A 24,083-nucleotide genomic window follows, 5' to 3' on the forward strand; every position below is an offset into this window, starting at 1 on the left:
AACAGTCCATAAAACCGTAATTTGCTACTTTGAGAACAGCAGTCTGTGTTTGTCAAGCGCTGTTGGTGCTGCAGGAGTGGCCGGAGAAAAGTAGTTTCTGATGTTCTGTGCTTTAATACGAACAGAAGCTGCTAGCTGAAGATACTTTAAACAGCTGTAGGAACGGAAAGCGCGGAGCTTTACTGTTTCAGCTCGGTATGGTTCAGTCTGTTAGCATGAAATCATATGCAGAATTTCCCGTGGGTCGTGGCCAGACTGCCTCCAGTACTTCACTTGTATGTGAGACCGAGGTGCGGGCGTGCACAGAGCGGGTGGTTACCCGGGTTCACTCTGGCTTTGGGGAGTCACCACTCCAGAGTTGAACGTCACCCGGTGTCCTTCTCAGAAGGGAACATGTGTGATGATTCCCACGAGCAGGCGTCGGTGGGGAGGGGATGGTGAAGCGATCATCAGTGTCCGAGGTTTCTCTGTGGTGTGTCTGGAGGAGACAGGTGCGTCTGCAATTGAGCGACCGGAACGCGAACCGGCTCGGCAGAGCGGTTTATCAGCAGGATGCCGCTGTCCTGAACAATGCGCTCGGTGCAGCGGGTTCCTGCCGCCAGGGCCGTGCGGAGGGGCCCGGGGGGGCCACGGAGCGGCAGGCCCAGCGCTCCCCGCCGTGGGGCGAGCGCCCGGGGGGAGCCGCCGGGGCCCGCGGCCCGCCCCGCGGAGCTGACGGCAGGTGAGGGCGGAGGCAGGGCCGCCGCCGCCCCGCCCGCACTCCGCATGCCCGGCGCTCGGACATGCTCACTAGCGGCGCGGGCCGCCGGGGGCAGACGGCGCTCGGGCGCTGGCGGAACCGCCGCAGGGCCCCGAGCCGCGCGGCCCCGGGGGGCGCGGAGCGCAGGTGAGCGGCGCGGGGGGCGGGGGGCAGCGGCCTGCCCGCGGGAGGGCCGGGCCGGGCCGGGCCGGGCTGCCCGCGGCCGCCATCCGCCGCCCCGCGCTCGCCGACAGGCGCCGGGGCTCGGCCACATGGCCGCGGGCTGCCGGGAGCACGCTGCCGGCGCGGGGGCTGCGCCGGGCGGTGCGGAGCGGAGCCGGGGCGGCACCGGCGGGTGCGCAGCCGCGGCTCCGCCGTGCCCCGAGTCAGCGACCTTCCCGGAAACTCCGAGCACATCCACGGGGGGAACAGATGACCCTTCCCCGGCAGCCGGCATCCTGGCGGCGGCACGGCGTGTCCCCGGCGGCCCGGGGCGGTCCCTCCCCTTCCGCAGCGTTACTGAACGCGCTCCGGGAGCGCTTCCCTGATCGGAGCCCGAGAGCAGCGAGCTGCTGCCGGGGACCGGGCGAACCCAGCCGAGGCTCGCCGGGGAGCCGGAGCTGGAGGGAGAGCGGGTGCGGCTGGGCGTGGGGGCAGGAGAAGGGCTGCTCGGGGCTGGAATGCGGCCGGTGTGTCAGGGAGCTCCTGCCTTGTTCTTGTGAAGAATGGTTTTCTGTACACACCTGACTTGTTCTATACGCTCTCCTGCCGTTGCATGCTCACGGGTGATACGTCCTGCTGTGGAGAGCACTTACATTATACTGGAATAATAATTCTTTGTGTGCCAGTGCTTGCACAGGTGCCCAAAAGCACTTCATGAAGAAAGCTCAGTATTTTCAGTCCTCTCTTACAGGTGGAGATGTTGTCAAACACTGTAACTCGTCCAGCTTAGACCACAGTGTCCCTGCTAAGACTCAGGGGTCCCCATCTGTTGTGCAAACTAGTTTCTATGCCAGTTTTTCCCTTTTCTAGTGTACCTGGAGTTAATTGCTTTAAGTGACGGTGATTTAAGGAGGGAATCTGACTGCGCTGAATGGATGTCTCATTCTAGTTACTTGAGCTTTCCAAGGAAGCTGCCTGGATCTGCATGCTCATGTTTGGGGGGATTACAGAAGAAAAATTATTCTGAGATACAATACAGAGATTATTCTGGTATTTATTGTTTCTGTGACAGTTGCTTGAGGTGGAAAGTTTCTCCGGAACTACTTGTAGATGGCAGCTGCCTAGTTCTAGAAAGTGACAGATGAGAAAATTTGCTTGGTTGGTGGGAAAAGCCATGAAAGCAGAACCGCATCTTAGAGTAGTTGGGAAGAAAGGCATTTTTCTCTTGTCTCCTTTTGGAGCAATAGACAATTACCAGCTGTCAGCACCTTTTCGAAACTCTTCTAGAAACTGCCTCAGGCTTACAGAACTGATGAGCTCTTGATTTTTACGGCAGGCCCTGGTATGGCAACCACTGTCGTAAGACTTAAGGATTTTCAATTTTGATACTGGATATAATCCTGTGTTTTAGGGAGGGGCTGTGTAAACAGAAATCTTGTCTTCTGTGCTGCCTGGCAGGGACCAATGGAGTGCTAGACTGTACACATGCTATCCTAATTTACCATGACACAAATTATAGTTCTTGTTTTAAAAGGGAAAAAAAAAAAGTCTGAATCATAGTATACCATGGGAATGAGAGATGCCACGTGACTCGGGATCCACAGCGTGCAATTCCTGTTCTCTTTTGCATAACTAATAGCAAAGAAACTTATGATTTGCAATACATCTTCAAAATTTATAATATCTATAAGAGAAATTATATAGGTCCTGACAAAATTATTCAAGCCAGGTAGAAGACTTTTTTCCTTTTTGTCAGGACAGTAAAAAACTGGGGCTGAGAAAGCTTAGTAAGAGATTAAATGTGGTGTTTCTGTCTACAGATAAACTCTGTGGATGCCTTTATGCAAATGTAAGATAGTCTCATTCCAGTAGTATTCAGATATTCAGGATTTTTCTATTTGTAGCGTCGTGTTGCCCTTAGGACCGAGCCTTACTGTGTTGGGAACCGTGTGCTTTCTAGGAACTGTACAAATTCCACTACCCCTCTCAGAATGGACAGTCTGCACCCAAGGCAGGAGGAGCAAACTGCAGCAGCGGGCCACAGTCACAGAGCAACCTGTGAGCTGGAGCTCCCGTGGGTTTCAGTCCATTGCCCCTTCCCTCAGCTCAGTGCTCTCACCTGGCAGTTTTGAATAGTTCCAGCATGCAAAATGTTGAGGATCACTGGGCTAGAGCACTTTGCCTCCCAGTTTGAAGGAGTAACGAATGAGGAGCGTTCACAGGGTGCTTTCAAATAACTAATGCCTTCTGCAGGACAGATTTGTATTTAGGAAAATGCAACGTGTTACTGGTGCTGCAGAAAAGGAGGTGGGGAGAACTTAAAGTACAGCAGATTTTCCTAAGGACAGGGTGTCCTACTGCCCTTCGTAACTGATGCAAATGTAACTAAATCACTTGTCATTTCATATAGAACCATAAATATAACCATAGAGAACTGTATATAAAGTCATATTTGTATGTTGCTGTGGGGAAAACCATTTGTATTGTGCTCTGGCTTACCTGTATTGATGACAGTCGAGTGTGGTTAACTTCTCAGAACTGATCCAAGTTAAAACTGAGTAGGCAAAACAAACAGGTAATTTGGAGCGGTTTCCCAGCTCAGTGTGTGCACATGAATGTCTCCACCTGCACAGAGTACGATGGCACGGGAAGGGATGACTGGGGTCGGGTGGGGATCACTCTGTCGGTAACAGCAGCGCTTTGTACTGGCGTGAAGCGATTGCAGTTACAGCAGGCGCGTGTCAGGGGTTTTACTGTGTTATATACTGCTTTAGAACCAGCTCGGGAGTGATGTGGTTGGCTTTGACCGGGATTACGATCCCTGACTTCAATAGAAACCATACATCTAACCTTCTGTCATCTTTCCTGGTGGATGAGGTTTGCATGGGTTGTCTTTCTGTGAGATTGTAACACAGTTGTTTTTCTGCCTGGAGGGAGCCACTTTCACTGTGCCTCTGTCAGGACTGAATGATCTCTCAGCTGGAAGATATCCTGCCATGTATTTTGTGCCCTCCTCTGCCTGCCTCACTCCTTGTTGATGCATTAGTGGGGTAGGTGGGCAGCTCTTCCCAGAAAGCATTAATAAAGACGTAAGCAAACAGTATAAGTAAATGTGAAAGGCTAACAGAGGTGGTTACGACGAAAGGTTCTGAGTGGACAAATCTCAAGTAATTTGTTGCAACTGAATCATGTTCTGTGGGGGTGGAAGGTGCAGTGTTCCTTAAAGCCCTGCCCTGCATTATTTAAATACTCTTCAATACAGTAAGGAGCAGCAGGGCCAGTACTTTTGCTGCTTAATATATATCTTCAGTGCCCTCTGTCCTATATTAAATTCCTGTACTGGAAGGCAATAAAGGTTAGTATTTAGGACTCCTGTGACATTCATGCATGCATGGATAGTTCTCCCTGGCAGCTTTTTTCCTTTAGGAAAGCACTTGGTCACATGTGAATGCCCACCTAGCTGTTCTTCACTGGGACGCTTGCAGCCCTTTAACTGGTGCACTGACCTTGGTCCAGCTTGGCCACCGCCCTTCCTGTAATTCAGTTCAGCTGATACTGATAATAAATGGACATAGATTTTTAGCATTTGGCAGTACCTTTGGCATGCTGCAGTGTTTGCCTTGTAGGCAATAAGGTCCTGGAACTGGACAATACAGCAGCCTGCAGTTAGCAGAAAGTTTTGTTACCAATTGGGCAGTGTAATTGTTGGTGGCAAAGAATGTTATGTCAAAATGTGTTCTGATTTTTGCCAGGAAATGGATAGTCTATGAATGAAAAAAAAAAATAAAATCTTCTATCCCTGCTGCCCCAAACATATGGTTTTTTTCTTTCTCCATAAAAGAGCTTTCTAAAATCGCTGCTAGGCTTCTGTCCATAACTGTGGACAAAACCACAGTTGCGATGGCGTTCAGCCTGCTGTGTGGACGCATGCTGGACCTTACAAGCTATAGCTGCTTTAAAAGGCTCTGCCTTTAAATTATGATTTTAGTAATTTCTTTTGGAGGCACGTTTCTGGTAAAAGTTTACCGTGGATGTTTGGCGCTGTGTTTCCTTGTAGTGTTCTCATATCTGAGCAGCGATTTCACCCTTACCAAAGGTAACGTAGAGATGATGTCCTCATCTTTGGGACAGCGCATACTCGTAGCTGGAGAAGAGCCTTTGTAGCGGTTTTAAGACTTCAGGGAAACCTTTGTGCCTTAGCAGCTGAGGTTGCATTTCATTAGCTAGAGTGGTCCGTGGTGCCTTGTGCCAGCTGACGGTCACCAGGTGTATCTGGCCATTTTCCTGATGAGGAGGAGGATTATTGAAGGAGCTGTAATTCAACTGGAAACCAGTGTTTGTCAGAGGATTTTGGTGAGTTTACAATTGCATTTTTTTCTTCGTTACCATATACTCAATACTTCATGGCTGTCTATGTCTGTTTTCATTAGCACCTGCTGCCTGGTGTAGATGGGATGTTCCTGTTCAAGAAAGAATTATCTTTACTTCAGAGTTATAATGACAAACTGAGAACAGAAAACCGGGTGAACTCAGCTCTCTCCCTGTGCTTATTGTTCATGGCTGAAGGGTCCAGTTAATTCAATGTCCAGTTATATAATAAGGAGATAGTGATCTGTTTAGCTTTTTAGAAAATTAAATTCCACTGAAGCAGTATAACTGGAACCATAGAAGTAGGAGGAAAACTATTTTCCCTTCTGAAGTATGCCTTTGTATAGTGTTGCGAGTTGGGTTTTTTAAACTTGCTAACAGTAAGTAATAACTTCTACATTATACAGTCCACACTGAGTCATTGTTTACTCGGGGAAATGACTTTCAACAGCCAGACTTGTTTGCTAACTTTAATAACTAAACTATGCAGTTCCACACATTACAAAGCAGCACGCACTAATCAACATGTTTTAAAAAAAAAACCCAAAAACTGGTGCATATTTGCAACACCACAAAACGTTGCATTATAAGGAGTGTTTCTGCAGTTCAGGTTTTGATCTGCAGCAGAGGCTGACGTGTCCAGTGGCGCAGTTTTGAGAAGAGGGAAGATTATTGCACAAAATTATTGTTGGTTTTTTCCTAGAGTTTTATTGAACCTTCCAAATTAGAGACCAGAAAGCCTTGTTCTCTGTCCACACATCTTGTTCGTTTAAATAACAGGTTGTCTTATACTCTGAGGATTTTTGGAGTCTGTTCAGAATTGCCTCTTCTGTATCTTGGGAGGGAAAGCCACACCTTTGCACCAGGAAGCCAGGAATTCTCTCTCTGACAGAACTGGAACTTAGCAAAACAGATGTTTCTTTTGCCTTATTTTATGTGAACGCTGAAGTTCAGTTGCGAGCAGTTTTCTCCCTTTTCTTGCCTGTTTATCTCCTATTTTGTGTTAGCACAGTATTTTCTCACGGATATTACAGGTAGCTTTCCCACCCACCCATTACAACTATTAATATTATAATAACAACCAGGGTTTGTATAGGGGATTGATTGAACCAACAACGCCAAGTACACACAATGCAATATAATAGGGTTTCTCCATCAGTTCATGTGGGAATGAAGTGGGGGCAGCTGAGCGTGCCTGACCCACGTGTGAAGGGACAGTGTGGGAAGAGTGTTTGGACTGTCAAAATGTAACTTCTGAAGATATTTCAGATCTTCCTCTTGAATTTATGCATTTCTGAATTTTGTGGTGAGCTCTCTTTCCTTTTACTTCAGAGCTACTAAGTACCACATAATTAGAAAAATATTGCAGCTTGGAAGAGAAGATTCAGAGCAATATGATTACTGGAAAAGCATAGTAATGGATTATGAAGAACTGCTTTTCTATCTGTTGCACCTTTCCAAAAACAACAAACAAAGTACCTATCGCATTTCTCAAGTAAACCAAACACTGCATTTTGAATAGTGTATTCAGAATGTGTATTTTTGATTTCTCCTAAAGTCACAAGCTTTTTGGCCACAATTTTGTTTGAAAATAGAAAGGAAAACTTAAGATCTCATTTGAAAACGAGGGCAATATAAAATATGTGACTTCCAAAATCCCCGTTTTATTTGTGCATGGATCTGTTGCTCTTAAAATTGGAGGAGGGGATCAAAAGCAAGTTCTGCGGAGTAAGTACAGAGTGTGTGTTTGTGTGCCTGATCGTAGCACTCTGTGGGAATGCAGATGTTTTCTAACTTTAATCTTGCTGATCTGTCTGGAAAGCTCGTGGATAGGAACTGGGAACAGCAGCTTATGGAGCTGTTAGCAAAGCTCGAACATCTATTATTTGTCTAAACAAGCGTGGTGGGGCTTTGCATCACCCCATAACCTTATGAGAAATCATTGCTCTGAAACTCTGATTTTTACCATCTCAGAACTTCTCGTGTTTTACTTTTGTATCTCCATTAACACCATTAACTGTACAGGGCTATGAGAGTCCTGGCAGCATTCGGAGTCACCGAGACAGCCCGCGTGTTTCCTTGGGCATAGAATTGTGCTGTTATGACGGCAGGATGTCTGGCTGGATGTTAGCTTGTTTCTGGTCAGCTAGGGTGTAGAAGAAAAAGTCAAAGTATGGATGCACATATCAAGGTGAAACACTGTTCACTGGACAGGGAACTTACCTATTTATAACCTTAAGGGGATTTGAATATTTTGCTCTGGCTGAAGGGGTGGCAGTCCGACAGAAAAGTAGAGGCTGAAAACGTGTGGGAGGCCAGAAGGAAAAGTAGACACTGAAAAGGAGTGGGAGGCCAGTAAGAAAAGTAGAGACCGAAAAGGGGTGGGAGACCAAAATGGTGTGGGAGGCCAGCAAGAAAAAGAGGCCAAGAAGAAGGGGAGGCTGGAAAAGTTGGGGAGGATAAAAAGGTGTGGGAGGCAGAAAAGGTTGGGAGGCCAAAATAAGCCTGTGTCATAGATCCAACCAGTCTTATTTTGCTCTTCTTTTTGCCTCTGCATCCTCCTGAAGTAGTGGGTCCATAGATAATTAGCAGAGCTGAAGAAAATTAAAGCTCAACCTTATGAAATAACTTAAGGACAAATGCCTGTGTCTTGGCTCTCTCGTTATTTCAGTTGGTGCTCAGTTTCAGCACTTAAAATTTTGGTTTCTAGCAGAAAGCGTTTCTTTAAATTGTTTGAACTCTTGGTTGTTACAGAAGTACAGGTGAGCAGTAGTGCTGCCTGTCAGTTACTTGTTGGCTACCTTAAAATACCGTCCTTTAAGGTCTCCAAAAAGATGTCTCCTCAATTCACAGAAGAAACAGCGCTCTCCTGACTGCTTGTGCAGGGATTGGAGAGAGCTAGGAGCCGTTTGGGATGACAGAAGGGATAATTTATGCACTTGTATGAGGTATTTCTAAAACAGGTGTGTTAGTCCCTAGAACATTTAAGAAAAATGTGACAATATAATGATGCCAGCACAATATCTTTTGGTTTTGCTTGATATAATTAAAGAATACATGGGTTGATGGTTATGGGCCATTTGTGTATTTGGGTAAAGCTTTCAGACATTATTTGTCTCAAGTAAAAACTAATCTGATTTGAGTAATTGTGTCCTGATACAAGGAAGAAGTAGAAAGGAGAGCAAAAGGGAAAAAAAAGAGTCAAAGATGAGCTGCTTTTCCTGGAAATTGCTATAGACAGTGACCCCCTTGAAACCTTCCTCTGCTGTGTGGGTGAGAGCTGCCAGAGCAGGGGGGTCTGGTGCTGAGAGCCTGGCAGGTAGGGAGTGTTGGGAGTGAGGACTTCGTGTTGCTCTGGCAGCTTGGTCATGAGGGCACCATGTGAGGAGGAAATGTTGCAAGAGATGTGAAGTTCTGTATGCAAAAACCATGCAGAGTGAAAGGGGCTGTTTGGTGTCTGTCCCTCTCGCAACTGAAACCTGGCTGGTTGCCGAGGGTCTGTTTCTGTTGTGACGATTCCCTGTCTAGGTGAGGACACAGGGGAGCTCCTTCCAACCTTAACTCTTGGATACAGTTACCTGGCAACTGCTGCTAACCAAACCACCTTCTCAGCTCAGCTTTCGATGGGAGGAACATTCCTCATAATGGCTCTGCGCAGGATGAGAATGTGAACTATGTGCAGGCGGAAGACCATGGAACTCGGAAGCTGCGCTTGTAACTCTTTACTTCTTGTCTAGAGGCTTCAGTAAGTTGGCTGTTTGTCGCTGAACACATTTTTGCTGAAATACTAATTGTCTGCCATCAGAAATAGGCAGCATCTGTGAAAGTATCACGTTGCCACCTGAGTGGAAATAGGGAGTGGAAGAAAATCACTGTTGCTGCAGGTTGAGTGCACGTGTCCGGAAAGAAACCTTTTCTGAGCATTGTACAAGCAAGCTATTACTTTCCAAGGAAAAGTTTTGTGTGACAAATCTTGCTTTTTATTTTGGATAAGCTGGAAAGGTAAATCTGATATAAAGGTCTAAAAGTAGCTGTCAGCTTGGTACCTGAGCAGTGAGTTTCTCTGGTTAATCTCTCTAGCACTGTGATGAACTCTTGAAAGTGCTTTTCAGGCCATGCTTTTAACTGGCCTCGAACCAAATTATCTGAATTGCAAACCACTTCTCTGAACTGAAGTTAGTTAACACAAACGTGACACACTGCTTGTGAGAGTAGGAAATCAGTCGGTGTTTAGTGTGGGCTGCATTGAGATTTGCAGATTGATAGGGAATGGGGAGGGTTCATTTGGGGCAGTAACTGGCAGAGTGAAGAGTGTGTAAAGCGGGCTTCCCTCCTCCCACCCTCCTCTATGCCTGCAATCAGAGTCGAGCATCACCAGCCCTCATTTCTAAGGCACCTGCCAAGAAGTGTCATTGTGCTCAGCCTTGTTGAGCAGCAGACCAGTGCGTTAGCTAGGCGTGTTTCTGCTGGCAGACCTAGTGTGACATACATACCCACATGTGGCAAGTTAGGTAATTTATATTGTTGATTTCCTGATCATGGGACACCACAGCTGCCAGTCCTGTAGCCTCTAGTGTCATTCCTGGGCTTGTCCTGGAGGCTTCTGCTGGTAATAACATACGTGCGTTACTTCTCAAGGTTTTAAATGTTTGGAGGCATGTGCATGTGTAAAGGGCAGGGGATGAAGCAAGCAGCCAGAGTATCTTAGAGCTTCATCCACATCACTCAATGAAATGCCCTTTCTTTACTTGTCTGCCAGGAGGATGCATTCCCCCTGTATCTAAGATAAGCTTATACTGACATGAAGTTTTATTTAAATTGGTTTTGCTGTAGTTCTCCACTCCCTGCCTTGTACCTGCACTAGCATCCATTTGATCCTTTGGTGGCTCAATTGAAACAAAGTTTGGAGAACAATGATGAAGGAAAAGAAGAAAGAAAAGTTTTCTGTTTGTTTAATTCCCTGAACTGTTTCATCGCAGAGCTGAACAGATGTCGGTCCCAGTTCAGAAGAGGGAGAGGGCCAGGACAAGCCCAGCTGGGGGCAGAGGATGGGCTGCGTCACAGTAACGTCAGCTGTCTAGGCCAACTTCCAGCAGCCTGGGACTGCGCTCTGGCACCTCAGAGGACACTCTCTGTGCTCTTTTCACCTTGGAGAAGTGTCTGTAATGCAGTGCTGTGGGAATGATGGCTTGTATAGCCGTTCTCTTCTTATGCTACTGGTTTTTGATCCTTGAAGTCAGTGGTAGTGAGAAGTTTGTTTGCTGAAAGGTTCTGCAGTTGTAGTGGGGGACTTTTGTGCCCTGGTGTGTGGGCTGATTGGCACTAAAACCTCCCAGCCTGTGGGTGTGGAGCTAGGCCAGCTGTTTGGAACATAAATGGTAATTAGTTGTCTTCTAAATGTTGGCTTTATTAAGATTTACAAATAGAATACGCTTTCTCCACTCCCTGTAACAGGGATTCCCAAGCTATAATACTTATTATAGCTCCTAAGCAGTATAGTAATCATCTGCCCAGGGAGTGCCTGCGTTGCTGTTGCCCATTAACATGGTATCAGGTCAGGAATAGAGCAGCACTGATAAACGCTGGTACAGACAGCCAGGGTCAACACGCTTAGACACCGAGTCAAGAGAAACCGGTGTCTGTTCTGCCTCTTGCCTGAGCAGCGTGCAGTGGCCAGGGTTCAAAGTGAGGAGCACAGCCCAAGGTAGAGGTGTCCAGCTGAGCACTGATGGCTCGTGCGTTTTGCTCTCTCTGGGGCAGATATACCCCTGCCACCTCCCAGAGCGTTGCTGTTTGTGGAAGGGGATTGGGAGAGCTGGTGCAATCACAGAATCAATCAGGTTGGAAGAGCCCTCTGGGATCATTGAGTCCAACCATTGCCCTGACACCACCATGGCAACTAGACCAGGGCACTAAGTGCCATGTCCAGTCTTTGCTTAAACCCCTCCAGAGATGGGGACTCCACCACCTACCTCCCTGGGCAGCCCCTTCCAATGTCTTAAATGGGGGCCTGGAGGGAGAGACCCAGCTGAGGCTGCAGGGATGCCTGCTTCTGCACTGCTTTTCAGTAAGTGTAAAGGTTCAAAGGATTTTTGGGCCCTGTGGGACTCTTTAGCAAGGTATATGTGTGGGGCAGTAGGACAGGGTTACCGTGTTGTGGTATCTGAGCGTGACGTTGTGATCGACACAGGCAGACAGGGTAAGAGAGAAGGAATTCGTTTTGCTGCCAAAACCTTTCGTGCGAGAGGTTGGATCTGGCCGTGTGCCCTTCCTGGGCATACATGCAGGTTCCTGCAATTTGTAGCTGCTATTGCTGTCAGCACCAGTAGTGGCACCCAAGTAAACAAAATTTAGGAATGCCATCCTGCAACAGAAACTTCAAGAGGCTATTTCTAGATGGAATTGAAGCTCCATGTGATTTGGTGGACTGTAGCCTCATTGTGAGGGTAGAAGGCGACCAAAAGTGGTTTGAACTGGAATTCTTTAGAGTATTGTTGCTAACGCTGTAGTGGGCAGCTGGATTAAACTATTTTGGAGCTTTACTCCTTTTTGATACCATACTAGCACTCTTGTTAAAAGAGGCTTCATAACAAGGTAGAAAAGCTTGGCAGTTGTTAGTGCAAGCCTGTATTTTTAGATGCTCTATTGATATTTTTTTTCCCCAGAAAAGAGATATTCTGGCAAAAGACAATTAAAGAAACAACTTCCAGATGTGTATACTAAACACAAAGGTTATCACCCAGCAGGTGAGCTGGGGCAGCAGAGGCAGTAATGGGTTAGCTCTTGGATTTTGGAATAGTGGGGTTCAGCTTTGCAGGGAAGGGTAGTACCTGCATGTAGCTACTCCTGTGACCCATCAGCTGTTCCAGGAATTCTCCAGAACCTGGAATTTGTCAGATCACTAGACAAGCGTGTGCTGCCTATCACAGACCCCAGGAATCCTGAGAATGTGAAGGACTCTCAAATTCCAGTTCTGTGTGCTCGCCCTTCCCCTCCTCCTCTAAGGGCCAGTGGAAGCAGGAAGGGAGGTCAGGCTTGAAATACAAAGTCAAAGAAGAGGAAATTGTGAATATAGAGCAGATAATGCCCGTCACTCACTGTACTTTGCCACTTCCCCCCCCCCCCCATTGTGGAAAGTATGATTAAAGTCAGCCGCTCCGCCCTGTCTGAACCATACATACATGCACAAATGCCAGATTCTCTTCATTCCAGGCTGCTGACTTCAAGAAGGACTTGCTCTGACAAGCTGGAAATGAGGGCTGGCAGCTTTGTCTGCAACTCAAAGGCTTTATCTCTCGGAGACACTCTTCCCAACGTTTCCCACAAATACTGTTCTGCTGGTAGGAGCTGTTCTATACACAGGACACCATCAGGGACTTATGAATATAGCCTTACGTTGTGTAACTCTCCTTAGTACAGTCAAGGAAATCTTCATAGAGCAATTGGCATCAGGCCCACGGGAGAGCTTGCTCTCCTTGCGCTTCAGCCTCATTATTTGGGGAGCGGTAGGGAGAGTCAGCTCAGCCCTTTGATTCTCTTGGCCTCCCCGCCAAGAGCTGGTGTTCTCTCCTTCACAACAATTCTACTGTCCAGCCTTCATCTCCCACTTCAAATATTTCCATCAGATGATGATGCATTCACCTCCAGCTTCCACAGCGTATTCCTGCAGATCATCACCTTGGCCTCTCTCTTTCCTCTTTGAACTGAACTCCCACCTTCACATCTTCCTCACTTCACCATGGCAAGCACAAGTTCTTTGACTTCTAGGATTGTTCTGGCTCTACCAGCAACTTCTTTTTCCCTGATCTTGCCTCCTAGCATTATTGCTTCACTGCTGCTCCTGCTCAGTGAAGGATGCCAGCTGTGTCCACCTGTTAGGGTTTTTTTGCATGTGCTGTTAAGCTGCCTGCTTATGCTGGGTAGTCAGTCTTTCAGTTAGAATATTTATACTCCCTGACCTATCTCAATCAATTGATGAACTCAGCCTTCAATAAATGCTTTCCCAGAGTGAAACCTATTTGAGAGGTGTAATAATGGTTCGAGAGAGCGTCTGTGCCAGTAATTGTGAGATGGCCAAGCTCTTCTTTGGATGTTGTTTTTGTTTCAAAATGAGTATTAGAGCAAGTATATTTTTACATTCGTATAACATTTAACACATGAAATTGAGATAACTTTAAGCTTGATGCAGTAAGACACACACCCTGGTATAAAAACTTATCATAAATCAAATTTGAGTAGTCATTATCGTTATGACATGATTTCTGCTTAAAAGAGTATCTTTGCTATCATCATATTGCTTCAGAAGCAGCTTGCCAGTGTTATTTCAGGTTGTGGAGGGTGTGTACATGTATATATTTTCTAAAAACCATAAGACCTACCAGTATCAAATGTCTGCCCAGTGCTTCACAGATTTCACAACTGACTGTTAGTAGACAAAACGGTTTTTTGCCTGATTTTTGAGGGAGGGCTGTTTTCCCAGGGGCTGTGGCCTTGACTTACAGCCGTATAACTCATCCTGTTGAGCAGCAAAGGGATCTCACTAGTCTCAGCTCCAAATCTTCTCTCCTGATTGCGGGACTGTGCTTTCTGGACATGGTGTGAAAAAGATTGGTGAAACAAAAACTCTGATTTCTGATAGCTTAATATGTGCAAAGAGCACGCAGCTCTGAGGCAGCAACGTAAGAGAATTAGAATCAGTGTTGTACTGAGGATTTTGAACAAGAAGCTGGCATGAAGAAGTAGCTGTAGCATTTAACCTCTGTGTTTTATTCATCCTGGAGCAAGTGTAATTTAAAGTGACACCTCTATAATTGATGAAGTATCTTTTTACCATTTGTTTAATTACCACATTCAGTGTCTAGAAAGCAGCGGATCAATAATTTACAGAGATGAACTTCCCTGTGTCTCTGTTTTTCTAGTTCAGCCATACAAACAATAGCTCCTGGAACAAACCCTCGCTTTTTGATGCTTTTCTTTTTCTTTAGGTGATTTAAAAGAGCTTAACCTTTTTTCCTGCCTCAGGTGTACTCCAACACAACTGAAGCTGAGGGCAGAGCTCCCACTGACCTCGCTGAAGCAGGGTTAATCTAGGGCTTGCCCTGCACACTGTATCAGCTCTCAGCTTTTTGCAGTCTCCTCTCATTATTGTAGAGTGGCTAAGGCTGGGCTCATGTTGTGGCTACAATAAGAAATGATGCTGCCCTGGCAATAGCTGAGAGCTGTTAGAACAGAAAATTTAAGCAAAGGGACCAAAGCTGCTGCCCTGCATTTTGTGTGTGTTTCTCACATCATTAGTCTTTGATTACATGTACTGATTTTCTATGGGAGATACCTATTTGCCTAATGTCCATGAGATCTCTCAAACCCCAGTTCTAGCAGGATGTGGCCTTTTGTGGAAGGAACTCCCACCTAGGCACTGGTGGCCTCGAGGCAGAAGGAGACCTTTCACTTTTTTGAGGGAGTGCTCGTTATCTGCATCAGCACAAGTGGATGCTTCCCCTTTCCTGGCTCTTATTCTTAGGGGTGCCGGTCCTCATCTTCTGGTGGACACCAGAATGCTGTGGAACGGTTGGTATTTCTGTTAATGTCACAACCAGCTGGTTAAACCCAAGTAGCAGGAGCTGTGGGATTTCCTTCAGGATCTCTTGTTCAAGTTGGAGATCACAGCCCAGAAGTAGTTTTGGTTATATGGTAGATGTAAAGGGTCAATAGAAAGATTGCTGGGCCTGCCTGTGACTGCCTATTTTTTCTGCCTTAGCAGGATTTATGCAGTTTTTCAACCACCCAATACAGGACTAAAAGTAAATCTGAGAGAGAGAAAGAAAGGATTTGGATGTAGCCACAGCTGGGGAATGAGTGTTTCCATTCACTGCAACGGCCCATGTTTATCAAGATGTGGAACATGCATTCCTGAGAACCACAAAGGAATGGGCTCCTTGATTATTCTTTAGTGTGTATTTTGTCTTTGTTTTTGATTAAATCTATGTCCCTGATAATGCAGAAAATCTTGAAAATGCTGTGAGCAGGAGAGTTTACTTCTGAGTGAGCAGGGAGTTGAAACCATGTCTTGGAGATGAGATATTCCTTACACTTCAAAGGGTGCTTGCTAAGTTGCAAATGAGTGATTATTTCTTTTTTAACATCAATGTGATTTACTGCTTTTATGTTAAAAAATGTAATCTTGATTTAATATAGTTTTGATTCAATAGGAGTATTAATTTTTAAGATGTTGGAAAACAATATTCTGGATCGTTCAGTCTGGCAAGCTGATGCCAGTGGATGTGGGATGTCCTTCTGAAATGATGTCTGTATTTTCCAGGCATCCCAGAGTACTTTTGCCAGCATGACAGCAACTCATCTTTCCCTGTTTACTGTTAACTGAGGATGTATCTATTTTAGGATAATAACGTTTGCAATTCACAAAAACATTAAAGACTGTTCACTGTGGGATCTTTGGGGTACTGTCAGACTGGTCAGAAGGAGATTACCTCAGACAACACCCTTCAGCTGGTGGCTTTTCCCCTCCTTTTCAGCAGCGGTGGCACAGGCAGGGTAAAGGGAAGCAGCTCAGACACAAGCCAGCTGCAATATCATCTGCCCACGTGCTCCTGTTGGTTGCCAGGCCTCAAGTCTGTCACGCTGCCAGAGAGCCAGTCTGCACTGCCTGTCTGCTTCTCGTTCGTCTGCTTTTGCAAACTGCTTAGGCCATTTCTTTTAACATAATCTGGAATTTCTACACATCACTGGATATTCTTATTTTGGGTTCATGATCTAGTTTTACTCCAGACTGTTGTTGAAACTCTTAAACTTTTCATAGCGGGCTTATGCTGTCACAATAGATGTGAAATGCTCTTTGTTCCCTTACAAAGAAGGGTTTGAAAGAAATTCAGTACCATATGTGTTCCTAATAGTTTTATTAGAACTTATTTATAACTTCTCACTGTCCCAAAATAACTGCCTGCCTTAGGCCAACAAAGTCAGTTTGGGACAGAGGAAAAAAAGTGGTGGAAGTACAAGTTGTGCCTGTAAACTCTACACTTATAAATCATCGAATTAAAAACCGCTCCACTTGTTTGACTGTCTAAAGCATTGAATGTGCCCTTTTTGTGGGCTCGCAGAACTTGGCTCCGCTTGGTGTAGTTTGTAGTTTGCTTACAGCATTGCTAAGTTTGCATTAAAGAGAGTCACACCCAGAAGGAAAATAAGAAGTCCCAGGTATCACCGGCTTCTGGCATCAGAAGGAGATGTCGCAAGAATACTTGCAGATTGGCATGTTGGGTTTTTTTTCCTTAAGGAACCTATAGACGTTGCATGGAACAAACCTGTGACAGATGCCGTTGTACCAATACAAATTGTTGCTCATAGCAACATTTCCCTAAATTTGGGGCACAAATTATACTGATATATACATCTTTATGCTCCTATAAACTTTCCATACTAGGGATTTTGGTATTACACTAACAGGAGTGGGGAGCAGGAGTAGTTGTTGGGGCATCACTCATGTACAAGCTGTTTCATAAAAAAAAACAGAATTTCAGGAAATATGTTCCATATGCGATCCTCTCTCCTGTGCTTTTCAGGAAGCTTTTAGCCATTTGGCCTTTTGCTACCATTGGAAGCTTGAATATACTAATATAATCTAGATATTACCTGTGCACCAGTCTCCACATAGCAGAGAAGTTCATGGTTTTGACAGCAAACTAGGAGTTCAACAATAGCTTTATTCAGACTTTACAAAAAGGAAAAGCTTCACATTAACTAAAACAATTTCATTTGGCTATTTTGGAGGGAAGTATTTCCTTTTTAAACTATTTTTCGCAGTACCAAGTGGTCTGGGTTTGGGTGTGGTTTGTTTTAATGCAAAATTGCATTGAGGAAAGTTGTCAGTTAAAAGAAAAAAGGACAGCATAGGACAAGTCAGTCAGGGTTAGTTGTTTCCTACAAAGCAGTCTGATATAGTAGATAAATCAGTTATTTGAATTTCTGTAAAATTATATGTGTTGACACAATTAAGAATCATGTCATTCATATAGCCTTCCCCAGGTTTCAGATTTAACCCACTAAAGAAAATAAAGCAGCTTAAACTTACCATTTTGGTGTCGGCAGTTCTAAACAGACAATTCCTATATTTAGAGAAGAATTTTTACGATCATTGGTGGCACGGGGGAAACTTGGGATCCTATCAGTGTAACATCAGTAAGGATGGTTGATCTCTGGTTCCAGACTCCTAGTCTCATACCTTCGATTCTTCTCACTTTTTAGAGCCAAGGCAAATATCTTATTTCTCCTGGAGCAGACTTTTTGAAACTGAACACACAACTTACTGACTGCATCCTTTGACTTGGCATGAAAAATACGTAGAGAAGACAACAGCGTTAGGGTCCAGGCTTAGAGTTGAGACTTCGTACTGACATAAATGCATAGGGAGCTAGTTCCCAAAATGTTTTTTCTAAAATTAATTAACTTTCAGATACCACTGACCACAAGCGATAGCAGCACGGGCCATCTTTCTGAATTGCTTTATAAGTGTTATGGAGCAGTTATTACATGAGAAAAGAAGCATGATGGTATTTAATGTCAGTGCTTTCTTGTAGTTTGTTTTCTCTAAGAGTCATAACCATTTACGTTTACTGGTTCTGAAAAAAAACCTGCCTGTTGCCTGCGCTTGTTTTCCCCCTCGCTGTGCAGGCAAGAATGTGAAATATTAACTGGAGAAAAATTAAAGGTCAGTTAAAAAATCTTCAGAAATCAAGATATCTCTAAAGAAAAGTCAAATATGAAACATCCTCTTGGGACAGAATTGCTGTATGCCCTGGAAAGCTTAACACACCCTTGAGTGCACACCCTTTTCTGGCCAGGTAGTATGGAGACAAGGGCAGGGGATGAGCAACTGGTGAAGAACGTACCTGAGAGCCAGGTTACACTGGAGCAATCCTCCGCAACAGTATAGGGAATTGTGAATCTCAGCCGTGTTCTCATCGGGACCGGGAAGCTCCTGATGCTGTGATGGAGAAGGGTGCTTCTGCTGTCAGAACTCCGTCTTACTGCCTCATCAATAAGCCTTTCATGAGGGTAGCCTGGCTTGCTTTTTTAAGGCTCTCAGCCTAACTTTGCTGTGGCGAACCGGCTGTTTCAGCTCCAGGAGGTCTTACCAGCTAACACGTTGAAAATCTTGCCTGGGGTTTGGCCTCAAGTTCCTGTAGAAGCTGTGTAACTCTGCAGGGGCTGCATTTGTAGACAGAAGAGAGGCAGGAGGTAGCAGGGCTACAGATACAAAATTATTTGTATGTTTTGTCGCAAACATCTGTTGCTGTCAGAAAAAAAGTCTGGGTGATAAACCTGTCTAGGAATTTATATTGTGCTCATTTTCACGGCAGCTATAGGACTGTGTCAGACTGTGTTTGCTCAGCAAGCTTCTCTGCACTGGGAGATGAGAGCTTCTGGCCTTATCCAAAGACAAAGCAGAGATGGAAAGATACCCCTCGGTGGGGATCACCGGGAAATGTTCCAGTTAGATCACTCTATCCAAACGAGGGCTTTGTGAGCGTTGTTGTGGGAACTCCCTTTCATTTGTATAAGAAGGAAAATCTGTCTCTAACTGGGCTTGCAGGTTTTGCGTCTGCTGAAGTGATAGTAAAAAGCGTGTGTTGGAGCTACAATTACAGCTCCTGACAGAAGTCAGTCCCAGGGTTTTGCTGAGATGTACACAGCTCGTTGTAGCTACATGCAACTGCTGCTGAAACTGTCAGCCTGGGTGGGAACACCTTGGAAATGAAATTAAATGGCTCCTTCCACAGGTCCCTGACACGCTTACGGTTTAAAACAAAATGAGTAAGAGAGCTGTTCGGTTCACAGAACGCAGGAGCAAACACTTGTGCTCCGTGGATCTGCTGCCCGGGAAGGGCAGGTAGGGGAGCTGTCAGCCTGCCTTCCGCATCAGCGCTGGCCACGTCCGTCTTTAGGACGTGGCTGTGTCTTTTCCTGCCCTTTCCGTACCAGAGATGCGCCCAGCCCTGCTTTGCAGGCCCTGTTTTGTAGATTTAAAAGTCTGTTCTGTCTGTCTTTTTCTTCCCATGAAGAAAAACAAGGGCATGATTTAAAAGGACGTAGCATCTCTGATTTGTACATTTAGTTTTCTATTTTGGGCTGTGGGAGAGGCCCCTCTCTGCTCAGAGAGAAGAGTCCTGGGTTAAATGCTGTGATCTCCATGAAGGGGAACCCGAGGTTGCTGCGTGCTGCCTTCCTGGAGAATACCGGTGTGTGAAGAGCCCTGCTCTGCCTGTTGTGTCCCTCCTCAGTCCTCTTGTATGTTCTTCTTTTCCAGACTGCAAACAGTTTAGTGCTGATCTGGCCTTATATAGTAATTTCCTATTATTAGAAACATTTCCTTGGGATCTTTGCTCAGGGAGTAGCACAGGGAAATCCTGTTTCCTTCATCTAACATGCAGGCAAAGCAGCAGTGTTCACTCTTTCGTTATCTAGCGTCAATAGAACAAGCAGTTTTTGTTATGATATGCCTTCCAGTCTGAATCCCTTTCTAACACTAAGCCTCTTTTAAGAAATGCAGAAAAAGAAATTTGAAGGAATAAGGACTGTCAGCCACCAACGTGAGCTGTAAAGTGTTGTCTGCAGCCTGTAAGTTCTGCCTTTTCTTAGCCAGGTTTTTCTCTCTCACATTTAGTCATCCGGACGCCTTGGAAAACAAATTTTCTTTTTCATGTTGGCTTGTGTGAAAAATAGTGCAGTAGGATATTTCACCTCAGTCTGCCAGGGTGTCGACAGAACCCTAATGGCTGTGTTAAAAAAAGAGGATCGATTATATATTAAGGAGGGAGAAGGTTTTGTTTTGCAGGCAACAAGAACTTGTTTTTAAAGGAGAGACTGGTCACTGAAAGCACAGCGATACGCACAGGCTTTGAACACTTAATTTTTCCTGTGAAAACATTTTTTCCCCTTAAAAGGAAGATGTAGGTCCTGCCACTGGGAGTGACTGTTTAGAAAGTCAGTTGGGAGGAATGCACATCAGCTGAACTGAGTCAGGCTGTTTGTATTAAGGCTCCCTCCAAACGGCTTCTCTTGCTCTTGCCGCAGACTCTGCAGGGGAGCTGCTTAAAATGCCTCTATCAAAGTAAGGGCAAAGCAATCAAACCGAATTGACTGTTGTTTTTAAACTCTCTGCTATTGAAGTTAGTTCAACAATCACTGTTGGGATTCAGAGTGGGTAGGGTGTGTTTGTAAAACCAGCTGAAGAGGCGGCTGTCTTGCGGTCCTGTAAAACAACCAAGAGAGCCATAACACAGGGCGAGAGGAGCCGCGTGCGTGAGACAAACTGGCATCGTATTAAGGGCATCTGGTAATTCTAAAGTGGGACTTTGTTCTGACGGCCACTGTCAAAGCCAGTCAGCCATTTCTGTTTCACTGGTTCAGCAGAGAGCAACAACAAGGAAAATTTATCTTAATTGGTTAGATTAACCCAGTTTTGGTTTTTGCTCACGTCACAGACCCAGAATTATTGTGTGTGTGCGGGAGCCATAACTAAATACGAGTGCTGCATATGTGCTTTTAATCTGCCTCTTCCCAAGCACATCTATCTCAGAGGTGTGCATCTCCGTCTTCATTTTTTTGTAATATTCCATATTTTTCTGTAATATACTTATTTATTTGTGAAAGACTGACCTTGGGAAGAAAAGAAGTTTAGTGTTCTCACTGTTGAAGCTTTCTTGAAACAAACAAAACCAGTATTGACAGTTTTAGGCATTACAAAGCATAAATTAGAATGCAAAATCATAATTTAAATATTCTTTGTCTTCTGGTTTTTGAACCCTTTTGGCCACACCTATCATATTTTTGTTTGTAATTGTGTGAACACATTCACACAGAATCGGAGAATTCACAGCACTCGTGGTGATGTCATGAAGTTTGCAGTAAAATTAAGAAACTTTACCATCTTGAGACACCTTTTGAGTGAGTATAATGGGCTTTTGGTTTAACCTTTATAGCTCTGCAGTTTCATAACTGTCCAGGAATGTTGTGTCTCTGGGGAGCAATGTCCTGTGTCCAGGCTTCTGTTCCTAACTACTTGTTTGGGGGACAGCTGGCTACCCTGCATGGGGAAAGAGGAGATGCATTAGTACAAACAAAAAGAGGGTAGAAAACAGACAATTCTTAGCAGAGCTAATGGTATGGGGAAGAGGTTCTGCCTCATTATCAGGCCTGTTACAATATTTAGTGTAGGTTCTTTGGCAGGACATTGCTTTATCCAGTTATCGTGCAATCAAATGTTCATCCTCCGCTGGAACAGGGCTTTTTCCTAAGCAATGGGCCAAATGTCCTTCAGAACCTCTGGTTTCTGCTATAGGGTGTCTTAGGAACGCGAGGCATTTTAATCAGCTTTAGATCAGAATAGTCTGGACAGCAGGACACATGTGATAGGTTAAAGAAATGTCTTTTTTTTGTTTAAGACGTTCCTCTGACCTGCAAGAGGAAGGGCTCTCAAATTCCTGGCCTGTTTAGGGTGGTTTGTTTCCCATGGTATCTTTGCCAAGTGCTTTCTAATTATGGAATGTGTGTTATTCTGTGGTTCTTTTGCAAGGCAGAAATAATGAGTATTATAAAAATCCAGAAAAAAAAGATACGTGCTGATAGATAGACTTGACATCTTTTGCTTTTGGAATAACATAGGTGTGATCCACATTGATTTTTGAATAGCATAAACCCAAGCTAGCATCTCTTACCTCCAGATTTATATTGTGCAGTGGAATCTGCACAGCAGAGGGGAAGAGTGGTTTGCTGATGCCAGTTTCATGGGGCCAAACTCTTTTTTTTTCAGTAGAGCCACTGCTTGCGAGCGTAGCTCAGTCACGCACGGCTCTGTGAGCCCGTCGGAGCAGGGCTGACAGGAAAGGTTTCCAGTCCCCTTGCTTTGAATGTGGAATTGTATGCAGGGAATCAGCTGCTTATCAGCACCGAGCAGAGCAATCCCAGTGCTCTAATCCAGGGTTTATATGAGTCACTTCTAACTGGTGAGGCCTGGAAAACTTGATTCATACCTCTGCCTGTGTTTGCCTGTAGTAGTGGTGCAGACCTAGCCAGCCATCCTCAGCAGAAATCACAGACAAGGGCTGGGCTTTATTGCTGGAAAGGAAGAGCCTGGTTTTATCACCTTAATAGTCTGGGATCAAGATCTTTTAAATCAAAATGATGCTGATTATCTCTGCTTTGCAGTTATTTTATTTTTCCCCTCCCAATTTAGGCTAGCCCACACGTGGGAGCGTTTTCCTCACCAACAAGAGCTGGGCAGTAGTTTGACTACAGAAAAAAAAACATTTTGAGTAAAGGTCTTCGCAGTGAATAAACAAGTAAAAGGGTTCTCCTGCATAAAAAGCCAAGGAAAGTGTGTAAAAAATGTACTTCTGAATATTGGGCTCTTGTATGTTCTCTTACGTGGCATTTTCAGTGATGAGATGTGTTCTGAGAAGTGTTAGGAGGTGTAAACCAGGGGAAAGGTGAAGTTGTTAATGTGAAGATCGCTGTGCTAATACATAACTTAAAATTGCAACGTGAGTTTTATTGACTCTGTTGTTCGGCTACAGCTAGACTGATTTGAGAAATTATGATAGAGAACTGACATTCTACTCCTGAAGATTTAGAGCCGCCAGCTCTAATTATACTTGGAAACCTCGTGGCTCAGGGTGATTCAGTACTGGCTGATGTGGCTCAGTGTGGGAAACGTAGCTTAGATTACCTTTGATCTTACCTGTGCTCCTGCACTGAGCAGGGCTTTGGGGTCTTGTCTGTCTTCTTTCAGTGCTCTGAAATAGGCTGATGCTAAACCCACCTCTGAAATGCGTCCACAGGCTGCCTCCGGTAATAATTCACCTAACTCCTCAGCTGATTGACGACGAGCAGTGAATAAAAAGCACGCCAAATAGTTGTGCAAGGATTGTGAGGTACTATGGATAATTTTTCAAAATGGAATCTAATGAGGGCAGCAGAGCTGGTGGCACCACAGCTCTCTTCGGAAGTGTTATCCAAGCTTCATCACAAATCATCTTCTTCCTGTGACAAATGACATCCGCCACAGCGCAGGATCTCTGGGATTGATGCTGGGGCCGTGGGTCAGAGCTAATTAGTGAGGAGTGCTGCACCAAACCGCTGACATCCGCTCCATTTCTTGGGTGTTGAATAGCCTTCTGTCTCAGTAGTGGCCATGCACTTGTTTTACTTTAAAAAGATTCAAAGTAAAGCAAGTAGCTTTTTGATTTAAATCTTTTTACTTTAAAGTTTGACTTTACCCTTTGTGTAGCAGAATTTGAAAAATGTGCATTTTGATAAGAAAAAACCCAAACCCAACAACCCTCTTTAAGCAGAGCTGACGCCAGGTAGTGCCAGCCATGAAATATCAGCAGTCAAGCTTGGGAATTATTTCATGGCTCTGCGTGTTCAGTGCTTAGAGCCTTTTGGTCCTGCAAAACTTGGGTGATGACTGCCACGAGGGACCACTTTAAATGGATTCCAACAACTGAGGTGCTTGTAAATGTTGGTTCTGGGCAGATACATAGAGTAGGGCTTACTCAGTGGTGCTGCATGCTGCCTGGGGTCCTGCAGTCATATCTGATCTAATACACCTAAAAAGGCTTTTTGGCCCTTAGAGAAAGAAAATTGGGTTTGTTTCCACTTTCTTCTGTTATCCTATGATCATGAGAAAAGCCTTCCCCACTCAAGAAAAGAAAAATAATATCCTCCAAAAGAGTTTTATGATGACAAAAGGGCATTATTCAGTTTGCCACCTCTGTTCACCTGTGTAGTGAACTGG

The 24,083-nt window shown here is 45.0% G+C and overlaps 1 protein-coding gene across 1 annotated transcript in view; it reads left to right on the forward strand.

The window, feature by feature from the left end:
- Window positions 1–804: 804 nt before the first annotated feature.
- MYO1C (myosin IC) overlaps window positions 805–24,083 on the forward strand; it is a 59,203-nt gene continuing 35,924 nt past the window's right edge. Inside the window, exon 1 of the mRNA XM_068415890.1 lies at window positions 805–886. The gene's annotated coding sequence lies outside the window, so the exon portion shown is untranslated. The remainder of the gene's footprint in view (window positions 887–24,083) is intronic.

This window comes from Nyctibius grandis, chromosome 18 (assembly GCF_013368605.1).
Source record: "Nyctibius grandis isolate bNycGra1 chromosome 18, bNycGra1.pri, whole genome shotgun sequence".
Classification (NCBI taxonomy): Eukaryota; Metazoa; Chordata; class Aves; order Nyctibiiformes; family Nyctibiidae; genus Nyctibius; species Nyctibius grandis.